General features: G+C 39.5%; 1 protein-coding gene across 2 annotated transcripts in view; it reads left to right on the plus strand.

The window, feature by feature from the left end:
* The window catches only part of Magi2 (membrane associated guanylate kinase, WW and PDZ domain containing 2), a 1,234,898-nt gene that overhangs the window by 257,679 nt on the left and 956,475 nt on the right, over positions 1–20,744 (plus strand). The window lies entirely within an intron of this gene.

The raw sequence follows: 20,744 nt of genomic DNA on the forward strand, positions 1-20,744 counted from the left end.
CCTTTCTCCACTGACTAGTTGATGAACACTTAAGGTGTTTGCATTTCTTGGCTATTGTGAATACTTCCACAGCGAAGTAATAGGATTATCATTAGAAATACTGCTTCTCTTCTCTCCATTTAAATCCCCAATGTTGAGGATTTTTTATGATCCAGATGTTGCATTTTTGGATTTTGTGCGCAACTGTTTCCTTGTGGCTTTCCTAATGTCCACTCCCCCTCCCCAGCAGTGTAAATACTCCTTCTTCAAGTCATCATTGGCATTGTTTTTTGTTGTTTTTAATAAGAGTCGTTTGAATTAGGGTAAGATTTTATTTCATGGTGGTTTGATGTGCACCTATAATTAAGAGTAGTAAGCATTCCTAACATACTTGTCAGCTATTTCTATGTCTTCTTTTGTGATGTGTCTACCAAAATCTCTTACTCATTTTTTTTGCTATGTGGTTATTTTTGCTAATCAGTTGTTTTTTATTTATGTGTCTGTGCAATTGTCCAGTTTGTAGATATTTATCCCTTCCTACGTTTGCTTCTTGACTTTTTTACGGTTTTATGCAGAAAATTTTTAATTTGATGAAATCCCATTTGATAATTTCTTAGATGTGTCTCCTAGATTTTCTAGGTTTTATTACAAAATAACCTGTCCATAAGCAGGTCAAGATGTAAACATGTTTACTCGGTAAACATGGCTACTACATGCAATGGGAAAATCCCAGAAAATGAAAACTGCTGACTCGGCAAGGCACGCGTGTGTGTGTGTGTGTGTGTGTGTGTGTGTGTGTGTGTGTGTGTGTACACGCCTTTGCTGTATTTTCAAGATCCCAGTGTTTTCAAACATGGTAGCTTTAATTTTCTGTGATGGTTTAAACAGATAGGAATGCACCTGCGCAATAAACACAGACCTCAGAACAAAATTCTCAATCTCTCACTGACTAGAGATCCTCCGTGTGTTTAGTCCATTATTCAGCGAAGTTTTGTCAGGACAGCGATAGGACCGAGAGAGTGAATGGAATGGTTTGCTTGCTAAGGACTTTGCCACTGTCACTTTCGGTTGTCTCCAGAGGGCAGCAAAGAGCTTCAGCTCGAAGCCCAGCAGGCTGGATTAGCACTTTTTAGTGGCTGTTTTCCACAACACTTTAAACACTGTGAGAAGTGTCAGTGTCAAGGTTCAGTTTGCTAGACTCACGTGATCTTGTTTGCCACATGAAGGGCAGGGCAGAGGCCAGACTCTGATTGGATGAGATCACTAAAGGCAAATCAGAACCCTCAGTGCATCCACCATTTCATTGAAATTGTTTGAGAGCTTGCAATAGAAAGGGATTTTTGTTTAGAACAGAGTTTTACAAGAATGCCTCAAAATGAATCATTTTCTAATTCTCCTGAATACGGATCACTTTATGCCATAAAATTATAAGCTAATGGCCTTTAGTAGTGATAACCAGTGATACCCCTTCACAGTCTGTAACGTTTTAAGATGAATTTGATTTGGCTGTTTCCCATTATTATAATTGCATCTCTAATTCTCCGTTTTTGAATACATCATTTATGACGTTACAAAAATCCAAGCTGTACCCACGAGCCACCTGTATCCAGAGTACTGATTCATAGACTCAAATTAGGCTTGGTTCTCTGGAGCTCACCCTGCGTGCGATTTCCTTACAATGGGGGTACAAGATCGATCAATATTTGTAGAGCAGAGGGAAGGAAACACTATCAGGGCGGAAGCAGAGTGGAAACTGCTGTGCAGACCCAACCCTGAAGGACGCCCCTTCAGAGCTCTCACCAATCAGGCTGCAAAGGCCAGGTCTCTAGTTTTCCCATCTGAGTTTGCTAGTGAGTGTGGGCTACTCCAGCACCAAGGGAGACATTGGGCAAGATGACCCAAACAATCTCTGCTGAGACTCCAGTTTTTATTTAAATGGATGTTTGAGTTCAACTCCACTGTGTCCACTGCATTCATTTGCAGTATGAAGTAGTCAACACACATTATGCTACACTACACCTGACTGGATAACATTTGTAGTCAACACACACACACACACACACACACTATACTAAACCTGAAGGAATAACATTTGCATTTATGCTGCAAACTTTGTTATCTTACACAGCATTAACTTATTAATTCATGTTTAATGGGAAGCTTTTATCTTAGCAGATTTGTTAACTTCCCGAAACTCTGGCTCCTAGCAGGTGAGAGAGAAGATGAATGAAAATACCAGAAGTGAACACTGCCTCCAAGGTTTACTCTAAGAAAGAAGTCTCAAGCAAAAAAGGGAAAGGAGCTAGGGGACTGTTAATTGTACTTAAATGAACAGTTTACAACACCTTCAGGCATTCATTTTTCAGAGAACCAATTTAGATAAGGAAAACAAATGATGGTGTTAATTTGAAGCCATTCTGGTCTCCTCATTGTGGGGAACTCCTCAGTGAACCACAGTATGGCAGGACCAGAAGGGCTGCAGGGAGTTTGGTGGGTTTCAGAGTAAATGGAACTGTTAGCGTTAGAGAAAGTGTGTGGTCAAACAGAGATGAATATAAAAGAAATTTTAAATTAACCACAATCTCTGCTATGTCTCAACTCAAAGAAAAAAAATCACTATTTACTAACTTTCTTCCAGTCAACTTTCCTACTTAAAAGTAGAAACTTTTGATTCAGCTTTTTGCTTATAGACTGATTTTTTTCTAGTCCATTAAAATGCATTCAAATGACAACATGCATTTACTGCAGGTCGCTCTACTTAACAGTGTGCAGAGCATATAATTAGCATCATTATAGGAAATAATAAGAATAGCTGAGCTACAGTGTATGTTTCAAACTATGCTTTTGGGAAAAATTCTATAAAATGGAATTGCTGGGTCAAAGAAAAATAGCATTTTAGGTCCTGGATACGTTGTTGAGCAGGAAAAGTAAGTGGTGTGTAACAATCTACATTGACTCCAATAAAGTTTCCATCTCTTTCAACATTTATTAAGAAATTTGATAAGAAAAGGACCAATTTGTGGCTATCTATTTTTATCTTTTGGGTGAATTTCTGTTTAGTTGAATGCCACTGTTCTGCAATGATTTAGAGCAGTTCTCACCATCCCTAACGCCAACACCCTTGAAAGCAGTTCCTCATGCTGGGTGACCCCAACCACAAAATTCCTATTGCTGTTACTTCGTGAGTATAAGTCTTCTACTGCTATTAAGTGTAATCTGAGTATCTGTTTTCTAATGATCTCAGGGGTTCACGACCCTCGGGCTGAGAAGTTCTGGTCTATTGTTTTAGAATTGGTGCTTTTTAAAATGGATACATAAGTCCTGTTCATATACTAAGGCTCCTTTCCTCTCTTCATTGAGGGTATTGTGCTGCCCTGGCTTATTCACGCTTGCCATGTTCCTTCACTTTTGACCGCTTTCTAAACTGTAGACTTTAGTGGTGAGAATTCAAGTTACCAGCCCTTTTTCTTTGTGATTGACTTTTGAAAACTTCAACTATTCTTTCTGGGCTGGCATATGTACACAAATTTGCTATAGTAATAGTAATTTTGTTTAGATTTTGATACATCTTTACATTGTCTTCCACCACCTCCTCCAGCTGTCTCAAGGCTCAGAAAACATTGGACAAGAGGGGAGATGAAAAGAATGTAAGGACAGTAAAATGGGAACAAATGATGTTAAGTGATAGCCTCTGTCCATGAGACATGGACTCATAGTACCTGTGGTTGTCTACATAAGATCTGTCATACATGCAAGTAATTGACAACTCCAGAAAGGTCTGTGAAGAAACACCTGAGGACCTATCTCTAACAAGGAGCTATTTGTAGCTGATGGATGCTTCTAGGGTGGAGTTACTTTTCGTTAGATGTGGTCACCAGGGTGGATGACCCCATGAACATATGAGAAACACAAAGTGGACTCAGTGAATAAGGAGGGCATAAAATAGGAGGAGCATGTGGTGGGGAGGTCCTAGCAGAACTGTGTTTTGAGGGCTGATGGGTGGTTACAATACAAACATTTTAGAGCATAAATAAGAATTATAAATTCTCCTCCATAAATGCTGTTTTTATATAAAATTACATTAAGATTTTAGTTTTATAATATATTTTATGATCTTATGTGACAAGTCTCTTCCACATCATTGTAAATTTTCACATCCAAGTGTGTTCTTCAGTACACCTTAAGAAAGGGAATATTGCTTTGGGTTCTCAGTTTTGGAGATTTCTATGTATGACACATTAATAATTGTGTGGGCCTGTGGTAGCACACTCTATCATGGTGAAAACGCATGAGAGAGAAGGCTGGATCACTTCATGGTCAGTAGTCAAATTTATCCCGTTCAAGGGGAGACCCCTAGCTCTCACTAGCTTACCACTTAAATGTTTCCCCCACATCCCAACCATGTCAAGCTGGGAAAAGCACTTTAACAGGAAACACCAAGGGTCGACTCACCTGAGCAGCCCTGTCTGCTTTGCTATGGGGGAAAGGGGGTGCGTTGTGCTCTTCCAGTTCCTTGAACATTGGACACATTTTAGTGCCAACCTCTGTGTGTATCAGGGAACTCACTCATTACTTTATACATTTTTCTGGGAATTATGTAAAAAAAACTCCTTTTCTGGTATTTTTTAAAAGATGCCTTTATAGACAGAAAATAATTATTAAAATTTGTTGATTAATCTACTAATTTTAAGATAGAAATTATATCAATAATGAATAAATTATCAATAATGAATCACATTAGCTAGTAATATAAACCCATGCACTATTGTTTTTGAGTGTTTGAATCAACACTAAAGTTCATATACCATTAATACTATATTTTCCACATGAAATAATCAGGCATTTAATTCCTCCTTTAGATTTTTACCTGCCTGATAAGTATGCTCCTCATGTTTCCTACCTTATTGCAAGTGCTGGCATTTTCAAAAGTACATGAGCTACCAAAAATGATAGATAGTTCCCTATTTCTATGCTTACCTTAATTTGCATGTCTCTAATGCAAACAGAAAAAAAGAATTGCCTTCTTGCAGTTGAACAATTCATAACATTGCGCTCTTTGGCTTATAACTTTCATTGCATTTTTTTTATAACTCACATTTACCTTTTTAATTGTATAATTCTGTGTAAAACTTTCTTTTCCTACACTCATCTGCTTTCCACAGATGTGACAGAGTGAATCCATTGACCTTAAGTAAGGATCAGAGTTTGGGTGATTGCCTACAGCTGGGTGATTTAGTAACACAAGGAAGCAAGGTTGGAAACTGCCAGGGAACCTGTGACCGGACAAGTCCTGAAATTATTCAGTTGTATCTTACTTAATTTTTGAGACAGGATTTCGTTTAGAGCAACTTGACCTTGAACTCACTGTGTAGCTAAGAATTTCCCTCTATCTACCTCTCAAGGGCTGCCACTGTACCCAGTTTTTATGGTGCACAATAGACGGGCACTCTTCCGATTTAGCCGTATCTTAGCTCCCCTGATCCGTCTGTTGTGAGGGAATTTCTAGGGTCTGAAGACACCGCCACAACAAAGTGAACATGTGACACATCTTGGAAAAGCCAACATTTCCTCTAAAATTCATGCTTTAGAATCTAAAAATCAGTGTGGCCAGGCATTTGGCAATCTGTGAAAGTAGATGCAGTTTGGAATACCATCAAACAAGAAAATGTGTACTTTCTGTTCTTATTTTAAGTGATATCAATAAAAACTAAGGCGAATTATTTTTTATACTTATTATTATGTTTATAATGGAAACTTTACAAAACAACAAATGATAAGCACGGAACTGGGGAATGTGTTGTGATTTTTTTATATGAATATATTACATTAAGTGCATTGCCTGCACTAATATATTCTGTTGTAAGAAAAAAATATAAACCAGTTTTTGTTCGGGAGAAAACTAGGGCCTACCAAAAGTTCATATTGTTAAAGTTGTAACTCTGTGTGTGCTATAATACGATTCTCAGAAAGGTAGTCAATGTAGATATAATTACTTAAGATTAGGTCATAGTAGGATTACCCTCTAATCCAATATAACTGATGTCTTCCAAAAATTAAGGATTGAATACAACCTGGTACATGTGGTGTAATACCAGAAAATACTGGAACCATGATGCTCTGGAAGTATGGAAACGAGCCTGGACTACAGCCTTTCCCAAACACTTTCAGAGAAACATATTCCTCGATTTCAAATTTCTACCATCTAGAACTGTGAGAAAATAAATTCCTGTGTTCTCCAGCACACAGTAACCCAGTAAGCTAATGTATTCTGCAACTGTAACCGTTCAATTGACAGACTTTATTCCTGAAGAAAACCATAAAACTTATGATGGTTTAGGATGTACATTGGGAACAGGCACTCCATAAAATAAATGGTAGATAATTGTTGTGTAATCACAACAAGATGGAAATGTTTGGCTACTAAGAATGTTACCAAATGGAATGACTTCTCCCAATTATTTTCACTTTAAGTAATGTTCATTTTCTTTCATGGAGTTTTATTTTAATTAAGGATCAAATTGTTCAAAATGTTCCCTCCAAATCCCTCATCCTGGCTGATAGGCTGACAAATGTGAATACATTTGAATTGTGGCACAATTTCAAAAATCTCAATGGTATATTTTACAATCATGATTATTCTTCTCAAACAAGGGAATTTGAATTAAGTAAGCTATGCAGCAGATAGCCTTAATTATATGCATTTGTTACATTGAACATTAAACTGCCATTTATCTGCAAGTTCAAGAGACCATGTGCTGTAGATCATCAAATATTTTGTATAATGGTATTTAAAATATGAAAATACATTTTATTGTAAAATCTATGAATATATTTAATCATTTGACATTATAATATTGAGAATTGGTAGTATCTTCAAGTTTCTTTTTGAAAAGTGTTTAAAGATACTTTCTTTGTGGATGGTAAGATGGCCCACCAGTTAAGAGAGCTTGGAACTCTTTCAACGGATCTGGGTTTGGTTCTCAACACCTACATAGTGACCCATAAACATATGTAACTCCAATTCCAAGGGATCCAGTGTCATCTTCTGGCATCTACGAGAACCTAATGTACATGCTAGATATATGTACATGCATATACGGCACTCATACCCATAAAATAAAAATAAATGAATCTTTAAAATATTATTTGAATGGACAATAATTGTTTTCTGCTTAAACTCTTTCATGTTGAGTCTAACTAAAGGAAATTAAATTTTGAATAAACACAAATTGCATTGGTACAAATGATTTAGGGAAATCTGTAGAGATTTTCATGCGTGCCTACTGAGTGGTTTCTGGGCATTTAATATGGTAATATAAAAATTCAAATGATAGGGCCAACAAGATGCCTCATTAGGTAAACATGCCTCCTGCATCTGATCACTGAACCCCACCTTGGAAATAAATAATCTACTCCACAAAGTTACCTTCAAACTCCACACCTGCACCATGGCTCACACATGCTTTCACATGTGCATACATATGCACACACGTGTATATAGGAATAGTCACCCTTCCTGGAAGAGTTTAATTGGATTTAATTGCTGCAGATATCCAGCATGTGTGGATGGCAGTGTGGCTGAAGTTGGTTATGTGTTTTAGTCTTGTAAAATGCAATTAAAAGCCCACTAAACAGTCGTATGAGGGCTTCATGAACTATGCATTTATTTGGGGGGGGGCAAAGTAAAATAAGAAAACTTAAAAAAAAACCTTCTGATAGGTTCATCAGCAAGGGATCAATTGTATGCTAGAAAAGCTATTCATGAGGTCTTTGTTGGATGCTGAGGGACTGACTGTGACCAAGCCAAGAGCTTTCTATTGCCAGGGAGGTGGGAGGCTTCCCCTTCTGTCTTTGGCATTGGAATAATAGTCAAGTGATGCTTAGAAAGTTTTCATACTAACGAAAGTAATCCTTAAACTCTAAGTAATTGAATATTTTAAAATATAATATTCCAAAGTTTCAGTCATAATGGTTGGTAACTTTTAGAGACAAATGTCTTCACATCTCACATGAAAATTTAAAGAGAAACAATAGGAATGATTTTGCTTTCCCTTGCATTAAAGTGCACATTCCATCTCCCCCCTTCACCATCTTAATGAGCAGCAATCCTTGTTACCTAAAAGTGGTCCAACTTGCAAGGGGCTCCAAGGAATGGCAGCATCTAAAGAGGATCCAAAGCAAAGCAACATGCAAAGGAACCAGAATAAAAGGGGAAAAATAGAACAAGGATGGAGATGGAACCTGTGTAATTTCAACAACGTCGGGATTGAAAAGCTTCTCAAGAGGAAAGAAGCCCACTCTGTGTAGATGAAGGCTGCTTGTTTGTTTCCTGGCCACCAAGACCCAAATAATCACACAGAAACTATATTAATTAAAATACTGTTTGGCCAATGACTGTAGCATATATCTAGCAAGCTCTTACATCTTGAGTTAACCCATTTCTATTAATTTATGCATCATCACTAGGCTACAGCTACCAGTGCCAGCATGTTCCTCCTTTGGCAGCTACATGGCATATTTCTGACTCTACAAATCTTTGCTTGGAATTCCTGTCCTATTCTTCCCTGCCATAGGCCCAAATGTCTTCACATTTGTTAACCAATGGTAATAAAACATAATCACAGCATACAGAGAAGAAACCCACATCATCTTCCCTTTTCTGTCTAAATAAAAAGGAAGGTTTTAACTTTAGCATAATAAAATTACATATATCAAAACAGGTTCCAGCTAGTGGCTCATGTCTTTCTCATCAGGCAGCTTCATGGCATCTCATTGGCTCCACCTACTTTTTCTTCTGTTTCTTCTTGAAATTCCTGCTTTACTCTATTCTGTGCTGTGATAGGCCCAAGAAAGCTTCTTTATTATCCAATGGTATACAAAGGGGAATCCACATCCACTCCTCTTTTCTATCGAAATAAAAACTGCATGTCCAGTTTATACAGCATACTATCAAGAAGTCCAGGGAAGAACTGTTTCTTGCCCAAATGGCTAACCAACTCCATGAGGAGCCTCTTCAATTCCCATAATTCTCTTGAAGTAGATTGGTGCTGCCAGGAGCAGATGTGTCTCATTGTCATGAAAAGTCTTAAGTTTGTAAAACATTTAAATGCCACATTTTGTAAGTCTTTGAAAAGTTTGAAGAGTACTTATCCATCTGAAATATATCTCTGTACATCTAGAAAACCTAATGAAAATGACTATAAACTTGACTATTATAAATAATTATCAATTAATCTATATTTAGTAAAAAATGTACTATACATTACACTTTTTAAGGAGCTACACAAACACAATACTTTAATCAGGAGCAGAAATATACATATAACAAAATTGGCCTTAAATTTATATCAATGAACTAAGATCCATACCAATCTTAAATATTCATCTCTATAACAAATCCCTTTTTAAATGTGAACAAACATTTATAAACAATATTTGGGAATTTGGGCATAGTTCTCTAGACTAATTCCCACGGATTGGGAGTACTGTTAATCAGATCTTTTATGGGGTATCATGTGTGGTAGGTCCATCTCAGACAGCAGTGCTGAAGCTGTCATGGATGTTAGAACATCTGGATCATTCCTTCAGGAGGTCCTGTTTGATCAAACAGTATTAGCTGGTAAGGAATCCACAGCTTTTTATCCTATGTGGAAACAAAGCAGAACATTTTTTCCAAAGCAACATATTCTTAGGCCCAAATTTTGAAGTCAAGATACCTATAAAATATATATGTTGGTTAGTTTAGCAGCCTGTACAATGAAATGTCTGTCTGAACTTAGCTCATTCACCGTCAATAAATTTAACAAAACAAAATAGTATACATAATCCAGACTTTCTGTGTATATTTCTGTGTACATGGCTTATTTTATTTTACTCCTTTAATCTATGACTGTTTGTGCTCCATCTCTTTGAAGACGTTGGGTTTTTTTTAAACCTCTCTCTCCCATTCCTATGTACATTTATCCAACACTGTTACCCACTCAGAGGCCTTTTTCATCTGAATCTGTCTTTATTATGTAGCTTTAATTATTTTTGACCGGAAGAGCTTTTAAAATGGTAAGCAGCTTGGTCGCAGTGGCCCTGGATTCTGGCTCAGCCTCTCTTCACCTTTTAATGTGGCAGAGGTAGTTCACAGCCAGCTCCGGGGTTGCCAGGTGGGCGCCATCCCTACCACCTCATCTCTCGGTAGCACCATGCAGCATGTAAAACCTTTCTATCTGAGTAAAAGCTAATTCTGCCTTGTAGAATGCTGTGTGGCCTGGAAATATCTCTGTGTATGGTGGCACGGATCCACCATGCTCTTCTGCCTGCGCTCTCCTAACAGACACAATCCTGCTGGCTGTTCAGGAAGGGAGTTCTGAGCCTGATCTCAGACACTTTCTTCCCGACCCCAAGAGGGCACACAAACGCAAAGTGGGTGTAGGGCATCATTCCCAAACATTTGGGTACCATTATGTAGATGAAGGTTATTTGTTTGTTTCCCAGCTGCCCAGACCCAAAATAAATCACACAGAAGCTATATTAGTTACAATACTGTTTGGCCAATGACTCTAGTGTATTTCTAGCTAGTTCTTACATCTTGAATTAACCAATTTCTATTAATTGAGGTATCACCACTAGACTGTGGCTACTCGTGCTGGCATGTTACCTCTTCAGCAGCTACGTGGTATCTCTCTGACTCCGCCTTCTTTCCTTTTTTGTCTGTGCTTGGAATTCTGCCTTGCTCTACTCTGCCCTGCCATGGGCCCAAATCAGCTTCTTTATTAACCAATCGTAATAAACCATATTCACAGCATACAGAGGGGAGTCCCACATCAACTCTGCACCCCCACGGCATACTGATTAAGGCAAAGGGTCCAAACAGATGTAAAGACCGTTAGGTGAAAGGTTGTCCGCACATCATCCCCACTATTCCTACTGATAATAAAGTGGACATGCTATCTTATCTGTTTGTCATAAGCTTAGGGACCTCCTGCTTGTACAGACCATGAATTAGTCACTGCCACTTGACAAGAAAATTCCCAAAGTATTTAAACTGGGATCTTGTTTGTTTGTGTTTTAATGCAATGTGTAACATCACAGTGAAACAAATCAGATAAATCTACAACACAGGTCATTCCAAAGACAACTGACCTGCCTTCCCAATGCCATGTGGCAATGAAAAGGGGCAGGGCGGTGGCTCCAGATCCGATTTGCAGAAATGAGGTGAGACGCTGTATGGCATCTGAAAATAAGTTTATAAGATAAAAAATAGCTAAAAGACATTTTAATGACAATTAAATATTAATATGTATGTGTGGTGGAATATATTAACAAATCATTGTCATTTTTTTTTTAGATTTTACAAGGATACTGAGGGTTGTTGGAAATTGCCTTTAAAACAAGCTCAAATTTAGAAGGTGTCTGCATAGCATAACAGCCACAGCTAACCTGCACAATTTTTAAGTAAATACACACGCACACAAAGGCAGGAAAAACCAAAACCATATGAAGGAGGATTTATAAACGTAGTCATTGCAACCATACATATTTCTCTGAGTTTTGAAATGTGTGTTATTGAAAGATGGTCCGTGCTAGGAGAAAGAGTGTTAATGTCTCTGAGCTGCTCAGCAAGACATGTCGGATGAGACTGGGGAGGGAGGCAGCTTCTGTTCTCTTGTTGGGAGACTGCTTAACTATTTCACCATGGAGGAAGAGTGAAACCAAAAGTGAAAGAGATAAAATAGTAAGAAATAATTTACCTACACAACACTTAGAGAAAGCTAACAATTAGGATGAAGAAAAAGATGAGCTTAGAAATCAAAGGAAATATGGATATGAAGTGTGTTGTATGTGTGTCAGTGTCTCTCGCTCTCCCTTATTTTGCTCTCATTTTAAAAATTAAGAAATAATTTTTGGCCCTGATAGTGAGGTTTCTAGGGAGAAGAGTGGAGAATTGATACAGAGGACTGTGGCAGGGATTTTGAAGTTAGATGAGCATGTGTAAGAACCAAAACAAAGGGAAGCAGAAATTAATTTCCTCTGACTCAGGCTTTGAAGACCTCAGTGCACCAAGATCCTACAAAAGATTCACATTATAATTTTAATACTTTTTTTTTCTTTAAAAGGAACCCGAACTTCAACCTAGATCTGTCCAAACCAACATCTGCATGTATGGTATATTATTAAATAGGAAGTAAAAGGTATAAAGTTCTTGGCTGTCAGAGAATCATCCAGAGACATGGCTGCAATGCAGGCCCACAGTGGAATCACATCTTCACTCTACTGATGACAAAGACAGCGGGATTTGTTAGCTGCATGAGTTCCCAGCCGCACAAGCTCTTGACTCTGCCGGTGCCAGGTTTTAAGACTAAGATATCAGAATCTTTTCTTTCTACCAATGTCAAGTTCCTGTTAACCTCCATTAACAGAAATGTTTGGCCTCTCCTGATTAGGGCTATAAAATACTCATCTTGCTGGCTTTTTGAAGTAAAACAGAAATAAGACTTTGAACAGAGATGTCAGCTGAGGTTGAGGTTATGTCTTACACCCCACCATGTTTGCCTAGTGTTTAATAGGTACACTGGAGCATTTTAGATATCATAACACATTGAATGCATTTATTAATTAACAAATAATCACAAAGAGAAAAAAAACACACACCAAACCACACAATTCCATTTTATCCTGATTTCCAGCATCAGGGAGTCTGGACATCTTTTGATTGAGTTCTTTCATGGTCTCAATGGGCTTAAATAAAAGTGTCTATGAGGCTTTGAGTTCTTCTGAGGCTGGGCAATCTTCTTCCACGTCATCAGTTGCAGACAGACTTATTCTTCATGACTGTAAGCTGCAGTTCCTGTGATCTTTCCTTTAAAATTGCAGTTGTTGTGTGTGGTGCATGCACATGTGTCTGTGGATGTGCTCAGGACAGATTGTTGTTCCTCAGTCGCTACTACAGTTTGTTTGTTTATTTGTTTGTTTGTTGTAGACCGTGTTTCCCAGGGCCCCTGAAACTCCCTTTTTCAGCTAGACAGGTTAGTCACCAATCCTCCAGGATCCACCTATCTCTACCCCTAGGGTTGGAGGTCAAGGTGTTTGCCACGAAATGCAGCTTTCCGTGGGCTCTAAAAAATCTGAACTTAGGGAAGTATTCTTTTTTTTATTGATTTTTATTGAGCTCTACATTTTTCTCTGCTCCCCTCCCTGCCTCTCCACTCCCTTCAACCCTCTCCCAAGGTCCTGATGCTCCCAATTTACTCAGGAGCTCTTGTGTTTTTCTACTTCCCATGTAGCGTATTCTTGCATAGCAAGCTATGTATGTACTTACTGGGTCATTGCTCCACTCCAGCTCCTGATTATATCAGTTTTATCTCTGGTGGCTTCAATTGTCCTCTACGTGTCTCTACAGCATGGCAGTCTTCTTCTTCAAGACAAGGCATAACTTTTTCCAGCAAGAATAGTCAGTCTTGCACAGTGAACATCATCATCGAGGGACTTTAGCTTTTGTGGCACCTCAAAACCAAAAGCAGTTCAAATACCATCACAACCACAGTTCCCAGTGTAAGCATGACATGACAAGGGTATGGCAGGGCCCTCTTAGAATTCTAGCTCTGGTAAAGGTTATATTCAAAGTTACTTTCAGACATTTTACAATTGAGGAGATATGAAAATTTTCTCATAATTGCATTTCAAAAAAGTGTTGATCTTCAAACTGGCACCAGTTTCCCCAGATGCTTTTTTTTTTTTTTTTTTTTGTATCTGTTGGAACAATCAAGAAACACACAGGACAAGCTCCATTCCTTCTGACACAGGAAGTTTATCACCTGTCTTTGATCTGACTGTAATTGCCTCATTTGCTAACGTTGCCTTTCATTTTTGGAGACTCAGTAATTGCTTTCTTTTTGGAGATTATTATCCCTTGAATATGTATATTTCTGAAAATATTCTGCTCTGCTTTGTGGAAATAAACAAGGGTTCTGTCTGGCAGTTGAATGGGACACGAGCTTATAATATAGCATTGTGTTAGATTGTTAAAAGGGCTGTGCCTACAATAATAATGATTAAAACACTACAGGGAGCATGTGTTGTGGCTTTTGTAGGTGTTAATTAAGTTGTCAGCCTGAAAAGTGAAAATCCAACCTCTTGAACTTGTGTCTTGGCACACTGGCCAAGGATCTGATTTTTAAAAAGAGAAAACAAGAAAGCGAGAGAGAGAGAGAGAGAGAGAGAGAGAGAGAGAGAGAGATTATTATCCAAATGTGGTTTTTTGCAGCCCTAAATATCTTTGTTCCTTTAAACTTTTGATTTTTTTATTATTATTTATTTTTTAGTAAACATACAGATTGAAACAGACACTCACTGGGGATCTTAAAACTGAAGTCCCAGAAAGCCAATTTCCTGAAGTATTTTCTTAGTGTTGAAACGTGGACCAGATTCTGAGAGAATGTCTAGGGCTTTGATCAGAGTACGCAAATGTTAAAAATCAGGAGATCTTTATTAAGACAAAGTCACAAAAAAAAGCTGTGTTTCTGCTTTTGTTCATCTCCCGTTTATCTGCAAATATGTCCGCCAGTTGAGGTTAGACAGCTTTAATGGAGGAAAATGCCTACAGAAAACATTCGTTCCAATGCTGTGCGGAATCTATGAGAGTTGGTGTCCTGTGGAAATACCCGTAGTGACTATGATAGCAGAGAGCCTCTGAGTTTCTAAACAGTACATTTTCTAGAAAAAAAAAGAAGCTTTTCCTTGGGGGAAAACTTTGCAGTTAATGTTTTCAAAATAGAAAAACTAAATACAGAATTGACATGTTGATCAGAATACAGCAGGCAGCTTGGTTTTGAAAAACATCTCACTCGGAAGCAGAAGCAACTTCCATTTCCTCTTCAAAATAAGCTCTGGGGCCCCTATCTGCATATTACACCCAGAATAAGCTCTTAAATAGTTCACTGTATTTCTTTTCCTACCCTTCTGCCTTGGATTCCCCAGTAATGTGTGCCAGGAAAGTCAATGCCTGTGACTTGAGCACAGGAAGATGGGCTGGAAGACCAGGTCCTGTCCAACCAGGGGGCACTGGGTATCAGGGGATATGCTGCCATGTGAAAGAGTTCCACAGTAGCCCAAAATGGAGTATAACGAAGGTTTCTTTATCTGAGGGTAAACTCACAGAAAGAGTAGCGATCTGAAGTCCTCTGAGTGTGCTGGGAACTGGTACCAAATCCAGCAGCCGAGAAGCTCACACACACTTTTCTTCTGCATTTATGGTACAGGAGACCACACCCAAAGTGGGCTGGTATCTTAAAGGCTATCGACTGAAGGAGTTCCCCACGGCAGAGATATGCCTTGTATAGATTCTAATAAGCTCATGATACCAAAGGCAGATGATGACTCTAACTAATTATGGGGTGTCACCACAGTTCCCATGTTTTCCACAGGTGGACCAAGCACTAGAGAAGGAAGACCACAGACTGAACAGGATCTAATGAAGCCACGGAACAAACATGATTTGAGCAGGCAGAATAGATTTTGTGCCAGGGCTTAGCGATGAGGACGAAAGGAGCAGCAGGCCATTTTAGACAAGCAGGTCAGATGTCCAAAGAAAGCACAAATGACAGCTGAGACCAAAGATAAAATTATCATGGGTCAGGGGTGGAGAGGGTAAACATTTTACAAGCGCTGAGGAAACCAAGCAGAATTTGAGTCTGCCTTTGGTGTGTCTTCCTGCTTGAAGAAAATGTTAACACTAAGTAAGAGCTTCCATGGTGATCATGGTCTGGCATTTGAAGATCTTTATCTGAAAGTACACACACACTAAGAGTTAAAGGAAGTCACTAGGGTGTTTTTTTTGTTGTTGTTGTTTTTTTTTTTTTTTTTTTTTTTTAGATCAGTAATACTGATCACTTGTCTGGCTTTGGCATTTGTTAGCAGTTCTAGGTGCTGCCCTTCCAATTTGTTTGTTTTTACTGTCATTTGAAGAAAGACTTTCCTCGGAGACAGTCAAAACAAGATCAAATGTAATCAAATTTGTAATAAAATAACATTCTTCAGCCGTCAAGAAAAGAACGCCTGACATGTAAATGTCACCCGGCAAAGTTGATATTTTAAGCCGTCTTTGCTCTTTTGTGAAATGCAGAGATCAAAACTTTTTTGGATCACTGAAATTCAGTAGCTGTTTCATTGAGTCCTTTGGAAATTTCATGTGAAAGGTACAAATGGAAGTTTTTATGTGACGGGAGATAACCTGGAACTAGCTTTTACCTGGTAAGAAACGCCCAAGGATGGTACACAGTAGTACGAAGATGGAATCCGCCCAGATTTCCATCAAAAGAGTGGATAAGGAGACTGTGAAATGTACACACAATGGGATTTTACTCAACGGTACAGGACATTATGGAGAAAAAAAAATAGGTGGATCTGGGAGCTTACAGTCAGTGAGGTGACAATAATACTTAGGACAGAATCGTGTGTTCTCTTTACACGCATATCCTGACTTATGGTGTTTGTGTGTATGTAAACAAAGGGTGCGGGAGCAGATACAGACAGTGGAGCTGAACACAAGGCATCGAGGACACAAGGGACATTTGTTAAATGAAAGCGACAAGGGGCCACAGGAGTGGGAGAACCCATGGGGGAGGTGACAGAAGCTGACTGAGAAGGTGGGGGGGAAAAGCAACAAAAGCAAACTTAGTTTGAAAAATGCTGTAGAAAAAAAAAAGAACAATTCTTTATAGATCAAGGAATTAGGCACAGGAAAGGGTGAATGATAATTGTTACTAGTATAATATTTTTCCTAATAAAATAATTAAACGGAAAAATAGCCAAAGAAACTATCTGCAAACTACCACCCTTTTGAATGGATCTACTGGTCAATTGCACTCTCAAGTAATCAAGTAAGATAAAAAATGAATATATATATATATATATATATATATAATGAGCAGGCACATATAGCTATATAGTAGCAAAAAATGAATAGTATATTTAAAAATTGTTGCTAAAAATTATTGGCGCAATATGACATATATAACTATTTCTTTATGGGTTTTGTTATTTTCCTACCCTTTCAATTTTCCAACATTGTTTTATGTGTATGAGTGGTTTTTCCTGAATGTATGCATGTGGACCTAGTATATCCCTGAAACCTTCGGAGGCCTGAGAAGGGCATTAAATCCCCTGGGACAAGAGTTGCAGATGACCATGAACTGCTCTGTCAGTCTTGAAACTTGAACCTGCTTCTTCTGTAAACAGCAAATGCTTCTAGCTACCAACCCATCTCTGCAGCCAAATCTCCTGCTTCTCAGTTGTTCATTTAGGCATTTGGCGCATTGTGCTGGATAGTTTTATGTCAACTTGACACAGGCTAAGTAAGGTCATCAGAGAGGAGGGAACCTCAATTTAAAAAAAAAAATGCCTCCATAAGGTCGGGTTGTAGGCAAGCCTGCAGGGCATTTTCTTATTTAGTAATTGATGGGAGAGGGACCAGCCCACTCTAGGCGGAGTCATCCCTAGGCAGTCTTGGTCTATAAAAGCATTCTGAGTAAGCCATGTGAATCAAGCCAATAAGCTACATTTCTCCATGGCCTCTACATCACTTCCTGCTGCCAGGTTCTTGATGCGTTTGACTTCCTTCAATGGTGACTAAGTGGAAGCCAACAGCACCCTTTCTTCCCCAAGTTCCTTTAGATCATGTTCCATCACAGCAGTAGTGATCCTAACTAGGAGAGGCATGAACAATGCCATTTTTTCTTGTATATACCAAACACGTACATCCTACATGGGTCTGTATCTGTTATGCTCTTTTGCACTCTACCTCAACTGGACTCAGCTGCAAACCTGATTGTGCAACTCTTTCAAGCAGGCTGTACTTCTTTATCTCACGCCCACTCCTGTTTCTCCCTACCTCAGTTTCCCGCTAGCCCCAACCCCAAAGCCACACTTTCCATCCAGCTGGATGCATTCTCCCTTCCTCTGCTTCTTCTGCATATATCCCTACAGAACTAACTAGCACAGACACCTTTCTCCTTGTCCCTCTGACGGGATTCCGCCCATGCTGCTGTGTGACCCGTAGTGTCCGCATGTTTTTCTTCAAGCACTGACCACAATTTTCAGTTCCTAATTGGCCAGACAGTGTTATTATTGCCCTCCCATACCCCGTTGCATTAACTGTGATCTCCACAGGGGCAGATCTAGCCTGTTGCCAACCCAGAGACAGGTGGGCATTCCACGAACAAGGATGTCCTGTGCAACTAGAAAAAATTCCTTACAAGGCATGAAGCAACAACACACTTGTGGGGTTGACTACATGTTGGACACCTAATGTTTCTGAGTATATTATATGTGTTCAAAGCTTTCTCTTCTATAAGAACACACATTAGCGCAATGGCTGGCAACAGGAAATAGTGCAGGCAAAGCGACAGAGAAATATTCTTAAAAATAATCTTCGGAGGCAAGCATTCTTCACAGAGCAAAACATTTTTAAGTGTTCAGAGAAAATATAATATAGCCCTTCAAAAGAAGCACTACCCCTCCACCTAGAGTAAGCTCAAAATGAATCCAGGCTAATGAGTGAGAAAGAAGAGGGAATAAACTATAGTGATATGAAAGGGTTATAAATACTATATTAATTAAAGTTAAAATGCGCATCAAAAAGCCAAACAATAATGCAAAATGAGTTTCCCCTCTTCTGCATGTGGCTGTTTTTAGGACGGTGCTTCAAAATGACTGAGGAGCTTTGGAACACAGCACTGTGTATTACAGTTCTCCTGAAGATTCCAGTTAAGGAGGGCTGGGTATGGCTTGTTACCTCCAGGCATTTGAGAACTAAGCTAATTGGGAAAGGGCTTTTGTATTGGCCTACTAAGAGTAGCTACAACCATTCTGATGATTGCTGTGTGCCAAACTCTGTACAGTATATTTGATAAATATTTGGTAGTTAAGTTTTAGCACCAACCACATGAGACTCAGGAAAGTGCATATCTTTGTCTTCTTGGACCAGCTTTACAAACAGTCACATGGCTGTTGTTCTTAAGGACCACCGTAGACTTAGTAGCTCATTTGTATTTGATTTTTCCTGCTCTTCCTTAAATGAGTTTGGGATGAATTCACTTGGGGTTGCTCAGTGTGAATCAGGACAAAGCTCGATGCAGTTTGTTTGGGAAAGGCTACCATATTCCAAAAACAGAGCAGAGAGAGGCAGTTCAGCAGTTCTGGAGTCTTCCCAACGTGGCAGGGAGAAGTAGCTTCCCAAGAAAAGAGCCAGAAAGGTGTTATGTGTCAGACAGTGGATGGGGCAGAGGTGTCTCGCCTTGGTTCCATTGTATGTGGCAAGAGACTCTATAAACAGCAATTGTGCATGACACTAAAGTCAGGAGTCATCAGCCAATAATCTGAAATGCACATTTTTAATAACTCATTCATTGTTCCTTTCATATTCATATGTATCACAATCGCTGATAATGGTGCTATAAAATGAAAAAAAATTGTAAAGATAAACAATAAGAATGTGATGACGGTAGTACCAAAATGATCCACACCAGTTCAGAATTATGGATAATAAAAGGGTTATTTATTTAAAGGGAAAACTTACAGATCACTGTCCTAGACAACAGTTCTCTGTGTGTACAGGAACAGAGTCTAGCAGCCAGAAGCGGGAGCCACAAGCAAGAGAGAGGGCACACACCCACAGACACACACACACACACATTCACAGCTGCCTTTACAGTACACGAGACCACACCTAAGTGGGCAGGCATCCCAAAGGCCATTGGCTGAAGGAGCAGAATGTGATCCCACAGCAAGAATGTGTTGGTAACATAATTATATATTGCCACATAGTAGTGACATATCTGTCATAATAGGAGCTACTATCAAGAGTGCTTATTAGGTTCCAGGCCATATGCAACTATGCTGTCTACTTACCGTATGTCACTGCCCTCTGAGCCAAACAACGGCCATGGGCAGAGTCCAACTGTGTCTACAGACGTAGATCATCCCCACTGGGCTTGTTGACGACAGCCATTGGAAAGGTCACGGGACCCTCACATGAGTACCCAACTGTAGCAGTTTTCTTCTTGTAGGTCATCAACCGGCTCCCAAATCATGACACGGAAACGTATTAAATCAGGCACTGAGTGCAAAAGCTGGAGGTCTAGATGATGCTAAAGTTGCCATGAGTGAGGCAGAGAAGTGAGGCCCAAAGGTCTAGTGACCCTGGAATTCAGAGAGGGTCAATTTCAAGAAGCCACAGGCTGCTCAGTGATTCGTCAAACACAAGGCAGGGACCAACATCTCCGAGCCCAAGAAAGCTGTGTTTGCCTGGACCTAGACCGTAACGAGGTCAAAAGTAAGAAATTATGTTTGAGAGACGAGTCCTCAGCCGTGGGAAATGTGGGAAATGGACAGAGGTGAAGAGGGAACTCAGCATCAGTGCCAGTGTTAGACGAGGATCCCAGTGATCCATTATCTGGAGAAGCAAGGCCGTCGAATGTGGACCCAGGCTCCAGGGTCCCGGCATGCCTCAAACTGCTGGCAGGCAGGAGGAAGTGCCAGGAGAGCCTTTCCTGGTGAGGGAACCAATGTTGTGATTTATTTTAAAATGACGAGAAGTCACGCCATGCAACAAAGATCACAAAGGACGTTTATTGGAAGAGGAGGGAGAGGAGGGAGAGAAAGGGGCAGAGAGGGGGACAGAGACCGGTCTCTGGGGGCAAGAGTGGCAGAAGAGAGGTGGAAGAAAGAGAGGGGGAGGGAGGGAGGGAGGGAGGGAGGGGGAGAGAGAGAAAGAGAGA

This window comes from Alexandromys fortis, unplaced genomic scaffold (genome assembly GCF_014885135.2).
Source record: "Alexandromys fortis isolate MF-2015 unplaced genomic scaffold, M_Fortis_MF-2015_v1.1 scaffold_38, whole genome shotgun sequence".
Taxonomy (NCBI): domain Eukaryota; kingdom Metazoa; phylum Chordata; class Mammalia; order Rodentia; family Cricetidae; genus Alexandromys; species Alexandromys fortis.